This window comes from Carex rostrata, chromosome 6, assembly GCF_964058835.1.
Source record: "Carex rostrata chromosome 6, lpCarRost1.2, whole genome shotgun sequence".
Taxonomy (NCBI): Eukaryota; Viridiplantae; Streptophyta; class Magnoliopsida; order Poales; family Cyperaceae; genus Carex; species Carex rostrata.
Genome location: NC_135923.1, coordinates 4,294,342 through 4,311,601, shown reverse-complemented (window position 1 = coordinate 4,311,601; position 17,260 = coordinate 4,294,342). Strand labels below are relative to the sequence as shown.

The 17,260-nt window shown below is 31.2% G+C and overlaps 1 long non-coding RNA gene across 1 annotated transcript; it reads left to right on the top strand.

Annotated features, from left to right (window-relative positions):
- The first annotated feature begins 2,561 nt into the window (after positions 1-2,561).
- LOC144555805 (uncharacterized) lies at positions 2,562-11,984 on the top strand. Its single transcript, XR_013512122.1, has 2 exons — positions 2,562-3,043; positions 11,841-11,984. It is a non-coding gene; the product is annotated as an uncharacterized LOC144555805 (long non-coding RNA).
- Positions 11,985-17,260: the final 5,276 nt, after the last annotated feature.

Genomic DNA, 17,260 nt, shown 5'->3' with positions numbered 1-17,260 from the left:
TGTTTCCTTTTTTTTTGTTTCCATATTTCTCCTCTTCAATTGAGAAGACTCCACCTTTCATTTTTTTATTTATTGTTTCCTTACTTCTTCGTTTCTATACGGATCACAATGTAAATTATTTTTTTTATTTGCTTATTTCTCTTTCTTTGTTTCTAGATCTATACATATTGGTGTGGGCAATTTAGAATATATTTCCGATATATAATATATCAATGTGTGTGTGTGTTCTAAATTGGAAACAAAGAAGAATATAAATTGGAACGTGTGTGTGAATATATATATTTTTTATAATATGTGTGTGTGTATATATATCCTATACATACACACGATAACACTTTTTATTTATGTTTTTTGATATCATATTATATATTGATATTGAATTGTTGTATGATATTTGATATTAGATTTGAATCAAGCTATTATTTGATATCATTGGTACTTAAAAATAAAAAATCATCACATCATCAAATTGTTATTAGAGATCACGATTAAAGTTAATTAAAAATACATAATCATATAAATTTTCTATTAACATGTGTTTTAATTTTTAAATAATTATTATTTTCATTGATATATTTGTTTCTTATAATATGTCCCCGTTGCAACGCACATGTATGATACTGGTATATATCCTATACATACACACGATAACACTTTTTATTTATATTTTTTGATATCATATTATATGTCGATATGAATTGTTGTACGATATTTGATTTTAGATTTGAATCGAGCTATTATTTGATATCATTGGAACTTAAAAATAAAGAATCATCACATCATCAAATTGTTATTAGAGATCACAATTAAAGTTAATTAAAAATACATAATCATATAAATTTTCTATTAACATGTGTCTTAATTTTTGGATAATTATTATTTTCATTGATATTTTTTTTTTCTTATAATATGTCTCCGTTGCAACGCACGGGTATGATACTAGTAATACTATAATTACAAATTTACAATATAGCTCAACTATTAAAACTAAAAATGCTCCCAATATGCTTAGGTGTCCCCTCTCACTATTGCATCTAAGTAAATAACAACCAATTATGTACATCAATTGCTACTTTATTAATTAAAATATGCTCTGTTTTTCTATTTTGAGCGAAGATCCTTCTGTTCCTTTTCTTTCATATTGCCCATAAGCCTGCAACCCATGTCACATCCCATCACTGGTTGCTTTGCCCCATCAGTTGATGTCGGGCATCCACCAGATATATGTGTGGTTGTTGTCCCCTAACCTTGGTAGATTTTGCTGTGCGCATAATCTCATCCAGAAGTTCCTTGTATATGGGCATGGTCGCATTAAGTGGTCAGAAGTCTCACTTAGCCCATTATACATAGCGCACATTCCTGTGTTATCGTACAACCTCGCTCGTATGACAAGTAACTCTTGCGTTAGGATTTTGTCATTCATCAACAACCATAGAAAGATACGTACCTTCATGGCCATTAACAAGAGAAGGTTCCATAGTACCCGATGGTAACTTGAATGGACTCCTGTATTGTGCATCATCTGATATGCCGATGAACAAGAGAAGGTTTTCGTTGTTGTCCATCTCCATTGAAGTGTTTGTGTGGCCGTATCTTGCTTTACTCATGAGCAGGAGCAGAAGGGTAAGAGTAAAGCTAGTTCTTTGAGAAAACTAGCTAGTTAGGTCTGAGGATTCTCCAAGTTGTGCGCAATTTCCGTGAAAACATCTACCTGGAGAATCTTAGATGGTTCGAATAAAGTTTGTGAAAAGAGAGATTATAACAAATTAAAGATGTATTATGAGAAATCTGCTAGCTCGAATATTCCACACCTCTGCTTGCAGTGAGAAATAAATAAATCAGAAAATCATAGTCGATCTAAGTATACTTAAATGGAAAGCAAATGGTAGAAACTTATCCAAAATTAATATTTATTGAGATCATTTCTTTTTACAATTAAATTTAGTTCACATAAAAAAATGTGCTACACTTTTTTTTTTTTTTTTAATTTTATAGAAATATTTTTAAATTTTATTAAATTTGCAAGACATATTAATAAAAATGATTAAATAACGGATAGTTTACATCCTTTAATTTTTTTTTCATATTTTTGAGATCCAAAACAAAAATAATTAAAAATGAATTTATCATTAAAACATATTCATCATTAAACTTACTTTGGTTGTCACAACTACACAAACACTCTGAAAAAATATATATCCAGTATCCGATCGGAGATATGAATATCTAAAATTACCAGACAATTATTGGTTATAAATAAGTTAGCAGGGTAAATGTGCACCGTAATTTTGTCGTTAGCTGTGTACAGTTTTGTGTAGCGGACGGAGAGAACTAATTTAGAACTTGGACAGCTAGAACCACTGAAAAAAAAAAACTTGATCTCTAACCTTTACTTTAAAAAAAAAAAAATAGTATATATTAGGATCACACATCCAGAGAACCGATTTCCATTAAAGACTTTGACCGAATCTTAGTCAACGGCCTTGACCCAAGTCAACTAAGTATTCAACATGAACTCACCTATAAATCATGACCCATTGTTAGATATCATCAACCACAAACCAAGTACACAAACAAATCCACCGATTTAGTACATAATCCCTTAATACACTAATTAACCTTTCCTCATGGCACCTGGCAAAATTAGAAGGTTCAGCCATCTGTTTGGCATGACGAGAGGAGGACAGGACTATTCTTCAACTTACGAAAGCAACAACCAGCAGAGGCCGGCTTCCGGAACCACCCATCAATGCGATTCCATGCCTAAAGAAATCGATAGCAACGAGGCTGTCAGGATGTACGGCGGGGCTGCGTATACGACATATTCAACAAAAAAGAAGGCAACATATCAGCACCATAATGATACCAATAATCCTATAAGGAGCAATGATTCTTACTACTATGGTCAAAATCTTGAGAAGAATCAGTATAATTACAACTACTATTACAAGTTTACAACTACTGCTACTACTACCAAACAAGACAACCGCCAGAGGATGTTTTACATGGTTGATGAAAATTAGGTTTTCTATATCATGTTGAAGTAGAACTTTATAAGTCATATGCATGAAGTATATATATATATATGTTTCTGAAATTGAGAGCTTTATAAGTCATGAAGTATATGTTGTGTCACGTTTTATGTGAACTTAGTTGAGATCAGTTAAATGTGGGCATCTCTTATAATTTCTTTACAATCATTTGATCAGCTAGTTTTTGTTTTTGTTTTTGTTTTTGAAGGTCAGGAAAGCTGACAATTGATTGATTAAAAAAGTTATTTACAAGCATTTGAGTAGCTAGTTACATAATACTTAATTTGTACAATGATCTTCTGATCACAACAACAAAGTAGACACTATTTGCGAGGAAAAAACACATTTTTGTTACTGCTCACTGATTAAGATACTAATTAGTTTGGATTAGTTTTTCATTATGTATTTATAGAAATCAGTAAAAGTGAAATCTATGATAGCAATATAAAGTTAAAGAAAGTCTTGGGAATTTGTTTGAATTGGTTTGCCGGAAGCATTGGACAAAAAAAATATTGGTGAGATGCTTTAGGAAAAAATATAAAAGGTGCATATATGCTTTGCTTTATACAAAAACCAAATCTAATTATTCGCTTATTAATAAAAAGAAGGAAAGCAATTTTCTTCTGAAAGAAAGTTCAAATTAAGGCCCCTTTTCTGTAAATTAATAAATTTTGATAAAAGTAACTATAGCAGGTCACTGTGCCTATACATGTTGGAGCAAAAGATATAGGAGTATGGCTAATATAACTGTACAAACACGGTTTTGAACTGTGTCTACGGAAGTCTTGTACAATAGGGTTGCTAAATTTTCCACGATTTTTGAACCATGTACACACACTAGCTAATCTTACACGGTTTTATTTTTTTTTATAAAAAACTATGTACAATTCACATTTTTTTTTGTCAATTTTATTTCACGAAAACACATCATGCACGATTTTTATTGTAAAATTGTATATAAACACCTTAATCCTGCACGGTTTTTAAAGTAAACTGTGTATAATTAAAAAAATATTTTAAAATAATCAAATGAAATCCTAGATCTGAATTCAAATCAAGTTCTAGATCTGAATTCAAATTAAATCCTAGATCTAAATACCAAAACACTAAACTAAATATCAAAAACTATAAAGATAAATATATACAACACATTATAATTACATCACATATTACATAAACAAAATAAATAAATAACAAGAAACTCTAGATCTAAAACTTCATATATTTACACGAATAATGTCTAAGAAAAAAATATGGTAAAGGAAAAAAAATCGAAAATTAGAAAGAAAAACTTAATCTAAAACTTCAACTCAAGTTTTGAGACTCATTTCTTTGCTTTTTGGGGCTGAAAATTGCAATCACGGCTATAACAATATTGTTATAGCGTGAAAGTTGTAGATCTTCTCACGAGCTTTCCGAAAAGTTATACATTAAATGATGAAATTGGACACTTGAGTGCTGTTTTATTGCCATTTGAAGTTTTGACGTTGGAAATCGTCTTTTCGGCCTCGCCCTAGCCTCACCTGTTTAGATTTACTTGATTCAGATAACGGCCATGTACAACATATTGGAAAGAGATGCTTTTGAAATGAGTTAGAAAAAATAGAGAAGAGATGTATTATAACAGAAAGGCATAGAGATCAATGATGTGGAAAAAATTGTATTTTTTTCATCACACGGATTATACAGTAAAACAGTGTAGAATTCATGAATCATCTCATATACGCCTATCCGAAAATATGCTCTAGAACTTTCAAAAATTCCCTCAAATATTCATACATGTTTTTTAATAAAAAACCGTGTATAATATGCTCTAGAACTTTCAAAAATTCCCTCAAATATTCATACATGTTTTTTAATAAAAAACCGTGTATAATATGATCAAATTGTACACAGTTTTACTGTTTACAACCGTATATGAATGTTGGAGCACATTTATACACGGTTGTAAACAGTAAAACGTATACAATTTGACCATATTTTCGAAGCAAAATTTCATAACAGTGTTTTCTTACTTTAGACACGAATTTAAGGGTATGCTTTGCGTTTAATTTTTGTAGTAGTGCAAGACCGGTATATTAACTAAAAATGGAAGTTAATTAATATACAATGAGGAGGGATCAAGTTACAACAAAGTTACAACATCTATTTTTTTCATTTTCAAAGTCCAAATCGTCGATTCAAACCGTTAGATATTCAATCTATATTAAAATGTGCTTGGAGACCAAATTTTACATTTTTTGAAATTTTGTTGCTATTTATTAAGATGGGTACAAAATCGCTGTTTTTATTAAAATTCTGCACCATTAAAAAACAGCGATTTTGTACCCATCTTAATAAATAGCAAAAAAATTTCAAAAAATGTAAAATTTGGTCTCCAAGCACATTTTAATATAGATTGAATATCTAACGGTTTGGATCGACGATTTGGACTTTGAAAATGAAAAAAATAGATGTTGTAACTTTGTTGTAACTTGATCCCTCCTCATATACAATACTATGCTAAAAAAGTTATTCTGTACACGCAAATTTTCTAAGGGAATTTTTTGACTCGAAAAGTTATTTGAATGCATCTTTGTTGTGGTAAATTTTTCTCCTTTCATCCAAACTGTGACCAGTAAACTTCGAATTCATCCAAGATATAATTAATTTCTTCGGTTTGGTATCATGTACCAACATATATTCCGGGTATCATTTTCATGAGCATGTGTGCTCATCTACCTGGAGCATCTTAGTAGGAATAAAGTTTGTGAAAAGAGAGATTATAACAAAAAAGCGTATTATGATAAATCTGCTAGCTTGAATTTTATATTAATTCCACACCTTTGCTTGTAGTGAGAAAGAAATAAAAATCATAATCGACCTAATTAAGTGTACTTAAATGAAAAGCAAATGGTAGAAACTTTCCAAAATTGCTCATCTAATTGTACTTTAAAAAAAAAATTATCAGGAGTCGGTACACTTTATAAATTATTTTGTGATGCATGCTAATAACCGTCTGAAATAATATCATAAATTCCGAAATCGCTCATCAATAAGAATATGCGTACTGTGTAAATGTTACACAAATTAATATTTCCAGAACTGTGAATACTGAACAACATTTTACTAAAAATAATTCATACTTTACTGAAAGAAGTTGTACATGATTAATTCACATGCATATGGTCATTAATTAGTCACCAGATAATGAGCATGCATGCGTCATATATGTGACTCACCACTACCCGCCAGCGTTGTAGAGTGAGAAAAATGGCATGGCGCGGAGCTGGGTCATTCATGGAACGATATGATCATTTTTAGAAAATTTAGCACGGCACGTCACGCGAAAGATCTAATAACGATACAGTACGACACAATACGACACATGGTCACGCGAGTCACGTGTAATTAGAACTGTTAGATCTTGATCAAATAGTGAATATTAAATAAACTAATCTAAATTATAATCAAATGATCACGTGAGTCACATTTAGTCACAACATGTTTAGACACGGTGTGAGTAGGGGTGTCAAAGAGCTGTTAAAGAGTGAGCTAGGTCACACTCGTACTCGGCTTGTTGGTGTATCAAGTTGATCAAGTGAGTTTGAATTTTAGGTCCCGAGTTAAAACTATTGCTCAAGACCGACTCGTGGCTTGTCCGAGCGAGCCGAGCTAGCTTGTTACTAGCTTGGCAGATTTATAAATTTGCATATTTTATTTCCTACTATATCTTAAATTTTCATAACACATCTTATCAATTATGACTATAAAAAAATAATATGCATATGACTAATTACTGAGGAATAGTCTTAATTCAATTGTAAGTAAGCAAATCAACTATTATAAATTAACTTTACAGCTAAATTCATACATACAAATATATCAAAATTCTAAATTCATACAAACATATTCACAGAATAAATTCATGCATACCAAATCAAACAAATTCATACAAATTAACTTAATTGCTTATAATTAATTCACACATATTCCATACAAAATTACCAATCAACTTAAACACAGTCCAAAGTGCAATTGCCATAACATTGGCTATAACATCCATAAACCATACCCCAATCTGAAGTGAACGGATCCAATTAAACTATTAAATTATGTATATTAAACAGCTCGTTAACGACCGAGTTGGCTCGTGCCGAGCCAGGCAAAATTCAAACTCATTAATTCTGGCTCGAGTATATAGAAAGCGATCTAATTTTAACTCGATCCACTAATGAACGAGCTACTACCGATCGAGTCACAGGTGAATACCAAGCGGGCCACGAGTCACGAGTTTTTTTGCCAGTCCTAGGTGTGACTCACATGGCATGACCATTCGTATACCGTGATCACCCTTAATATTTTAGTCACGACACGAAATGACACGTAAAAAATTAATTTGATCATAACACAGTACGATATGAGACTAATCACGATGTGTTAATCACGAGATAACATTGCACCGAACCTTTTTTCTACTCTAAGAGGTGAGTCTACGATTTCTCACACGCGAAGAATATTATTTTAATAATAAAAACCAAAGCTTGATTCTGGTCATCATATATTGTATTAATAATAGTGCAAGTGCAATCTGCAATAATGACGAAGGATTTCATTACCTTTTCTTCATGCCTAATCGGAACCTTAGAGATCCATTTTTATAAATCGACTTTCTTTTTAAAACTTTTTATGAATCGATTTCATTTCAGCACAGCACGTACAGCACGTGAAAAACTTTTAAATGGAAAGTTCGCGATTTAATTTCAGTTCTTTAAAGTATGCTTGCACTTTTCTTTTAAAGAAAGAGAGATCAGTTGCACTTAAACTTAAAATTTGCAGCTAAGCTGATCAACATGTGAGGGCAGCTACAATATTCTCTATATATTCCTCTAGTTTTATATTAATTTTCAAGAGATGTAGTTTTCTCTTAAAGCCAGTGATTTTAAATACCTACTAATAATTTTATTGATAAATAAAATATTTACAATAAATAAAATGATCGTAATTCTTAAATTTATTTTTTTATTCTTATAAAATTCTTTAAACTAATATAATATTCTAATCCTCTCGTAATAATCCTGATACTTAATCATCATCTCGTTCCACGACTGGATTCGTTTCTTCGACCGCCGCTGCGCTCTGATGACGACTGGATCTACACATCATCGCGCTCCAATCAAGATAATGATCAATCTAGTACTTTTCGCTATCTCGCTCTACAATTGGATCCGCTTCTTCAACTGCTGCCGCGCTCCGATGGCGACCAAATCTACTCATCGCTGTGCTCTAATCGAGATGAGAACTCTACGCTCCGAACTCCGACGATACCACACTCTTGGTTCTGATAAGCTCCGATCGGCTCCAGTTCCTCCCCTCCCCCTCATTCTCATCTCTGCTCAAGAAAGTAGAACCGAGAGAGCGGAGGTGTTGCTTCGGAATGAAGACTACAAAAAGTGAAAATGGTAGAGTCGAATGAAAGGAGAAGGAGAGAGTGGGGGAGGCGGCTGTTGAAAACCCTAGATTTTCTTGAATGGCCTGAAGGAGCTAGCTTTCTTTCGCTCTCAAGAGATGTAGTCATGTTTGTCAATACTGCCTCTCTAACTAAAGATAATGATAGTGTTTTTGAAAAGAAAAAATATTGATAGTGTTTTTGAGAAGTAAAGATAATGATAGTGTTATATATCATCAAAAGTAATACCGCGCTAAATAAATTATATAAACATAATCGATTTTTTTTTTAAATAAAGGGCACGATCTACCCAATATTTTTTTAGATGTTATTTTCAAAAATTAAATCTGCATATCTACATAGAGAGACAGAGCTCGCGCCGCTGCGCTAAGTTCACGGTTCATGACCTAATTAATAAGTGTACTTAAATGAAAAGCAAACAAATGGTAGAAACTCATCCACAAATTGCTCATCTTAATTCATATATTTGTGTATATTTTTGGTTTGAACAAAAATAATTTGCTGACACATTATAATTAAATTAGTTTATAAGGCATGCTAACATTTTTCTGGGATAGAATTGATCGTATATACATCAATGAGGATGCGCGGTGTGTATATGTTATACAAAAATTTCACAAAATTGTGAATCATGCACAATATTTTTTCAAACATGATTCATATATACTTTCTGAAAAAGGTTTGTATATATATATATATGATGCGTGCTCATTAATTAATTAGTGGGCGAGTTTAGAATGATTTTGCCATTTTTTTTAGTTGACATGTAATTAAAACGACTAATATATATATATATATATATATGATTTCATTAAAATAAATTATATAGTTTACAAAGTGAGAGGTTTAAAAATTACAGAGTCAGTTGCTATACATATTGCTTCTTTTTTTGAAAATCTGATTGTTGACATCAATATTTTTAATGAATTTAGTGGTCGATACATATTCATGATATGTTGTCATTTATACTATACATCAAGTGATAATTAGAGATGAACAAATTAATTTAATTAATTATAATTGATTAATTTTAATGCATTCAACTTTTAACCACTTGATCAATTATATATAAAATATACTCCAAAAATCATAAAAAATATTCACACGCATGCATCGCTCGTGAACATAAACGAAATCAACAGCTTGAATTTTGATATTTTAGTGCAATTTTTGTTTTTTAAAAAAAGTAAGTATATAATATTTTGTGACACTCGTCATTTTTATTTTCATTTTGTGTTCTTTAGATCCTTTGTCTCTATTATTGCTTAGAAAAGATTTGAGATTTTAAAAAAGGGTGGCCAGCACTGTGCTAGGAACAAACAAATTAAAGGACGAATGAGCTAGCAACAAATGGGTATCACACAGTGTTTTAGCCTCTAATTGTAATTAAAGAAAAAACATTCTGTAGAGAGGCATCAAGCTAGTTACCACATTCCCTTGTATTCTCGGACAATTAGAAAAAGCTAGCGAGGGGGGGTGGTGTGGTGTTTATATCATTTTGTCTGATCTATATCATATTTGCATATATAAAGAATTAAAATCTTCTGCTTTAATACATTTTTGCTTTCTACCAAACATCCTCAGTGCCATATGTTTATAGATAATCAAAATCGAGTGCGTATACCTTTAAAATTAAGGGTTAATTTTTTATATAACCTTCCAGAGTTGTTTTATTATTTACTTCTCTACTTTTAGTTATATTTCACATATCTCTCAACTCTTATTTTTCTTTTCTATTTACCCTTTGAATTAATAACCCACAATTAAATATTATCTAATTTATTTGTTTCTCATTATACCCTTATATATTCTTTCTCTTTGATTTAAATTTTTGCAAAGGACACCATTGTTGTACATCCTCATAACTCTTCATATCAAGTTTCACTATTGAGTTGAAGTATTGACTTTATTAATTTGATATGACTCTTTCGTAAATAAAATTATCTTGAGCACTTGAAAGGATCCATATCCCTAAACCACATTCCCTTGTATTCTCCGACGATTAGAAAAAGCTAGCGAGGGGGGCGGTGTGGTGTTTATATCAGTTTGTCTGATCTATATCATATTTGCATAAAGAATTAGAATCTTTTGTTTTATTACATTTTTGCTTTCGACCGAACATCTTCAGTGCCATATGTTTATAGATATATATCAAGATCAAGTGCGTACGATCGATACCTTTAAAATTAAAGGAAAAGTATTATTTTTTTTACTGGGGCGAAAATGTCATTAATAATCCTAATAATTCTAGCAAAATAATAGCTAGTTAATAATAGTACATTAGGATAATAATTAGGGGCGGACCTATATAGTTATGGAGGAGCGTACGATACCTTTGAGTTTTAGGGCCTATTCGATCGGCTGCTAGACGGGAACAGGAATGAGGTTGGGTTCGGGTCCAATTTGAATGACTGAAACACTTTGCGCATGGGAAACAAAAATTTCACTCTGAGTGAATTTTTTTTTTCCCACGGGCACAATGGTTGCCGAACAAGCCCTTAGTGGTGATCTATTAGTTCCGATCGACTTTGCCTCCTCCTGAAATATTTTTTTCTTTTCTCTGGATATTTAATTTGTAATTCAGGTTAAATTTAGTGTTAAAATAAAAAAAAATTCTTGAATTATAATTGGTAATTAGAATTATGAGTTAGAGTATAAGAAATTATAAGTCAAAGCATTGGAATGTATAAATCAAAGCATTGTTTTTTTTATCGAGCATCTAATTAGTTAATGAGTTTAAATCCAATTAACTATTTAAACCCAATTTGATATTTATTTCCCCTACGAAAATCCTAAATCCGCCCCGATAATAATACCACACATCCAGAACCGATTTCATATGCCATTTGAGACTACTTGACCGACTTTTAGACCCTTGACCAAGTCAACCATGTATTCTCACCACCCATTGTTAGTTATCATCAAGCAAAAGCCAGTACACAAATTAACTAATCTACAGATTTAGCACATAATCCCTTAATATATACACTTATTAACCTTTCCTCAAATGGCACATCAAAGAGACATTGGCAAGGTTAGAAGGTTCAGCTTCTTCGGTATGAGGCGAGGAGGACGGGACCATTCTTTGGCTTATGAAAGCAACAACCAGCAGAGGCTGGCTTCTGGAACCACCCATCAACATAATTCCACGCCTAAAGATATCGACAGCAACAAGGCGGTAAGGATGTACGGTGGGGCTGCGTATATGACATATTCAACAAAAAAAGAAGGCAACATATCAGCAGTACTATAATGATATTACTAATCCTAGGATCAATGAGAAGAATGAGGATAATTACAATTACTATTATAAGTTTACAAGTTACAACTACTACTACCAAACAAGACAACCACCTGAGGATGAAGTAGAACTTCCACAAATTCTACCACCTTGTAATAATTAAGTGATGTATGTTTATGAATTTGAGAGCTTAATTTATAAGTCATGCAGTGTATTATGTTGTGTGTCATGTTTTATGTGAACTTAATTAGTTGAGATAGAACAGTTAAGTGTGGGCATCTTTTATATTTCTTTACATAATTTGAACTAGGTACAAAAAACTTTGTAAAATATTCTCATGCTAGTTACTGCTCTGCTTGTAAAATAATTTGTTTGGATTAGTTTTCTCATTACATCTTGTTATATATAGAAACCAGTAAAAGTAAAAGTGAAAGTCATTGGAATTTGTTTGTTGGTGAAATGCTTTAAGAAAATATTAAAAGGTGCTTTGCTTTATAGAAAAATATAATAATCCAATTATTGCGTTATTTAAATACAAGTAAAGCAATTTTCTTTTGAAAGAAGGTTCAAAGGCCTATTTTTCAGTAAATTTATAACTTTAGTTTATATTATTATAATATCAAGTAATCTCTGATCATTCATATAATAGAGCACATTTATAATGATCCTCAATCCTTTGTTTAATGAATAAAAGTATAAATATTAATTAATGGCATCATTCATCAATTTATTCTTTATTCCTTAATCTTTGTTTTAATATCCTTTTCCATAAATTTTGACAAGTAATTAATATATTTTTTAATTCATATAAATTTTGATAAGGATCAAATATACATTCGAGTATACACAATAATGGTTGTGTAAGAGATTTTTAATATGAAAATCAAGAACAACCATATTAAGTGAAAAATGAAAGTTAATTAATAAATAATATCCTAAAAAAATATTGTGAATATTGGAATTTTGCAAGGAACTTATTTTACTCAAAAAATTATTTGAACGCATCTTTTTTGTGCGTAATTTTTTCTTCTTTCATCCAAACTATGATTACCAGTAAACTCACAAGAGATAATTTCATCTAATTTGGTACCGCCAACATATATTCCAGGCTATCATTTTTCTGGCATGTGTGCTCAGCTACCATCTCCAATCCCATAGCACAAATTTTGATGTCAGTATTGTCTATATATTTGTACATGGCTAATCTGTTAATAATATATCAAACTTTTTGTAACATTAATTGCTAGAGCAAATAAAATAATTGGAACGAGTAGCATGTAGTATATCAAATCTATGAACAGAACTATGTATATGTACAGAACTGTGGCAATATATAGCACTTACAATTTTATAATATCCTGATCATATTCCAGTAGTGTTCTGTTAATTATGCTTAACCAATTGTGTAGTAGATGCAATCAAATTTCTATTTTAAGTTTTTAACCCAAACTGAAAGCAGAGGCAACAAGTCAACAACAGTAATTATTATTAATTCTAAGAAACTTATTCAAAATACTCAATTATACATGCTTGTATACATGCTCACAGCACACCATAAGCAGCACATATATATCCTTATATAGACTCTGAAAAGAAGAAATATTTTACATATTAGTTAATTAAAGCCCACCAGACATGATGTGCACCTTTTTGTTAGAACCATTTTCCATCTAGCTAGAGCAGCAACACTCAGGCAGGACTCTGGTAGTAGTGCTGATACACACTGTACACACTTCCTTTAGTTACAGGTTGCTTAACCGTCTTGGTTTGAGGCGGGCACGTGGTGAGTACATAGCCTCCATACTCCTTAGCAGCCTGGTAAGCATCAATACATTTTTCATTTTTACCAGAACCATTCTTTACCGGTACCAACTTTGCCTTTCCTTTTCTTGGCGGAAAGTTGCTGAGTATAGCAAACGCCTCCTTTCCCAATTTATTAAGGTCCCTTTGTTTTTGGGGATTTGAGGCCATATTTTTGGAGCCTCGAAGGTTTATAGGAATTAGTTATCTGTGGGGACTTGATTTTTGTTGTGACTTGTGATTGTGAAATGCTGTTAGCAGAGGCATGGGTTTTTATAGCAGGGTCAAGTGTTGAATGGTTGACCTCAAGTCAATAGAGATAGATATAGCCTTAGAGAATGTTATGGTGGATTGTTGGGGTTTAACTTTCGGTTGTGGGGTTTTTCCAAATTCCATAATTATTAGAACATGTCAACAGGAAAGGGACTTGGATATGTACAGACGGAAGGACCTTATGAAAGAACATTTTTTGGATAAATATCATCTTAAATATATGAAGAACTAAAATTGTGCTCTGGAACTCCAGAAGTAAGGCTGCCAAAAAAGCTCCTAGTTCATGATTCGATTGACTTCGATTTAAAAAAAAAAATCATAATTAATTCGTTCGATAGAAGTTCGTTCTAAAATAAATTAAATCAATTCGGTTCAAATATTATTCAAACTCAAACTCAAAATGAGTATAGTTCGTTCGAAATTGGTTTGCGAACTATTTAGGTTCAAATCTCATGAAATTGACATGTACCATTCAAATTAGAGCAATGCCAGTGACTAATTGCAAAATCAAAGTTTAATTTAAAATATGTACAAATAGGTACCTGATATGATCAGATAAGATCCAATGCATTCATGATATGTTGTCATTTATAATACATCAAGTGATAAAGATGAACAAATTAATTTAGTTAATTATAATTGATTAATTTTAATGCATTCAACTTTTAACCACTTGATCAATTATAAAATATACTCCAAAAATCATAAAAAAAATTCACACGCATGCATCGCTTGTGAACATGTATAAACGAAATCAACAGCTTGAATTTTGATATTTTAGTGCAATTTTTCTTTTAAAAAAAAGTTAAGTATATAATATTTTCTGACACTCGTCATTTTTATTTTCATTTTGTGTTCTTGAGATTCTTTGTCTCTATTATTGCTTAGAAAAGATTTGAGAAAAGCAGTAATTTAAAAAAAGGGTGGCCAGCACTGTGCTAGGAACAAACAAATTAAAGGACGAATGAGCTAGCAACAAATGGGTGTCACAGTGTTTAGCCTCTAATTGTAAAGAAAAAACATTCTGTAGAGAGGCATCAAGTTACCACATTCCCTTGTATTCTCCGACAATTAGCTAGAGAGGGGGGTATCAGTTTGTCTGATCTATATATATCATACACTACTACATAAATGGTCATTGTACACTGCACATCGTACATGAATTTGACAATTTTATATAAAAACCGTGTACAAAATAGTTTTTTTTGAAAGTCCAAAATAACTGTGGGATTTCTACACGAATATTTATTAAAGAATCAGTGTAGAAAGTCTTGAGAGAGCTACACGGACATTTATTAGGAATTGTACACGGATTATTGTTTAAATAACAGTGTAGAAAACCTCAAGAGAGCTACACGGCTATTTATTAAAGAACCGTGTAGAAAGGTAGACATTGTACACGGATTGTTGTTTAAATAACAGTGTATAAATCCTTGAGAGAGCTACACGGATATTTATTAAAGAACCGTGTAGAAAGGTAGGAATTGTACATTGCACATTGTTTAAATAACAGTGTAGAAAGCCTTGAGAGAGCTACACTGACGTTTAATAAAGAGCCGTGTAGAACGGTTTTTTTAGGGTTTTGGTTATATAAAAGGTCTTCTCCTTCCAGCGCCGTTTTGATCAATTAATACTCTCTCTCTCTTGCGGTCTGATTTCTGCGCACAAGGAGGCTGGATCTGAGATCTTTAAAGTTAATTTGTATTTCTCCTCTAAGGTTAGTCATGTATATATATATATTCCTCTAATTTCCTATTAATTTGTATTTTTTCTCTCTATCTTCCTCTAATATTACGAACAAACAACTAGTAATACAAAAGGGTCATCTATTCCATGATTTATATTAAGTTGATTTTATTGCAGGAAATCTATTACTCTCACATGCACTTGTTAGCCGTAAAATCACAAGCAAAGGGCGCCGAATTCTCATCTCGGCACAAGGAAAAAAATTTGATACTTTTCTAATAATATAAGTTGATTTCCATGATTCTATCTTCCTCTAAATCTATTCCATGATTTAACTTAAGTTGATTTATATTACGGCTTTATATTTATATAAGTTGATTTATATAAATTGATTTATATCTCGGCACAATTTAAGTTGATTTATATCTCGGCACAATTCTAATAATATACGTTGATTTATATCTCGGCACAATTTGTATTTCATCTCGGCACAATGGAGGAGCTACACGGATTTATATTATTTGAGTGCTCAATTCTCATCTCGGCACAAGAAAAAAAAATTATTTTATTTGCTTATTGATTAAAAACTTGAACTTGTGAAAATAATAATAATATAAGAGAACTACACGAATATTTAGCTAATAGAAAGAGGAATTGTACACGGCTGTAATAATCTGTAATAATCTGTGTAGCTCGGTAATGGAGAGCGGCACTGGCAAGGAATTGTACACGGATATTTAATTAAATGTTCGTGTAGAAATAGTAATCATACACGGCTGTTTATATAATAATCCGTGTAGCTCGGTAAGGAATTGTACACGGCTGTTTACAAGGATTTCTACACCCTCACAGCGTACACGGCAGAAAATCCGTTTAGCTCCTCCATTTATGTCCGTGTGCAATCTCTTTTTTTGTAGCAGTGATATTTGCATAAAGAATTAGAATCTTTTGTTTTATTACATTTTTGCTTTCTACCAAACACCCTCAGTGCCATATGTTTATAGATATCAAGATCGATTGTGTACGATACTTTTAAAAAAGGAAAAGTAATTTTTTTTTACTGGATGTCATTAATAATCCTTATAATTCTAGCAATAACAATAATAATAATTATTATAATAATAGTAGTAATAACAATAATAACAATAAAACAATAAAACAATAAAACAATAATAATAATAATAATAATAATAATAATAATAATAATAATAATATATAGGAGCTTCATAATTGTACCTCAAATAAATCCCCTAGCACATCCCCCAAGTATTTAATGTATAACTTTCATTTTTAGCGTTCATATTCAATCTTTTAAAGTTTTTTTTTCTAACATTTTAAAATGCTACTCACAAGCATTTAAATATCTATCTGCAAGCAACTAATTAAATTCTAAATTTGTGTAGTTATAACTTTTAACTACTTTTGTATTCAAACCAAAAAAAAAAAAAAAAATTTCACCCACAGATTTTTTTTCTTTTATCACTCACGTCCATTTTCTCGATAATCTGTGATGAATTTTGCGAATCTAAAAATACAAACATTTTTTTACTTGATTTTCTCTTTCAAACATTTTGCAAATCCAAGAAGAAATACTTTGAATTTTTTTCAAGTTGTTGTTTTTATTTTTTTTGTAAAGTAAAACCAATGAGCACTATTTAAATGTTTAACACAACTACTTTTAACGATTGTATACAAAGGTTTAAATGCGTCATACTACATTATCAACATTAGAGGTTTAAACGATTGAACATAGTAATTTAAATGATGACAACAGAGGTT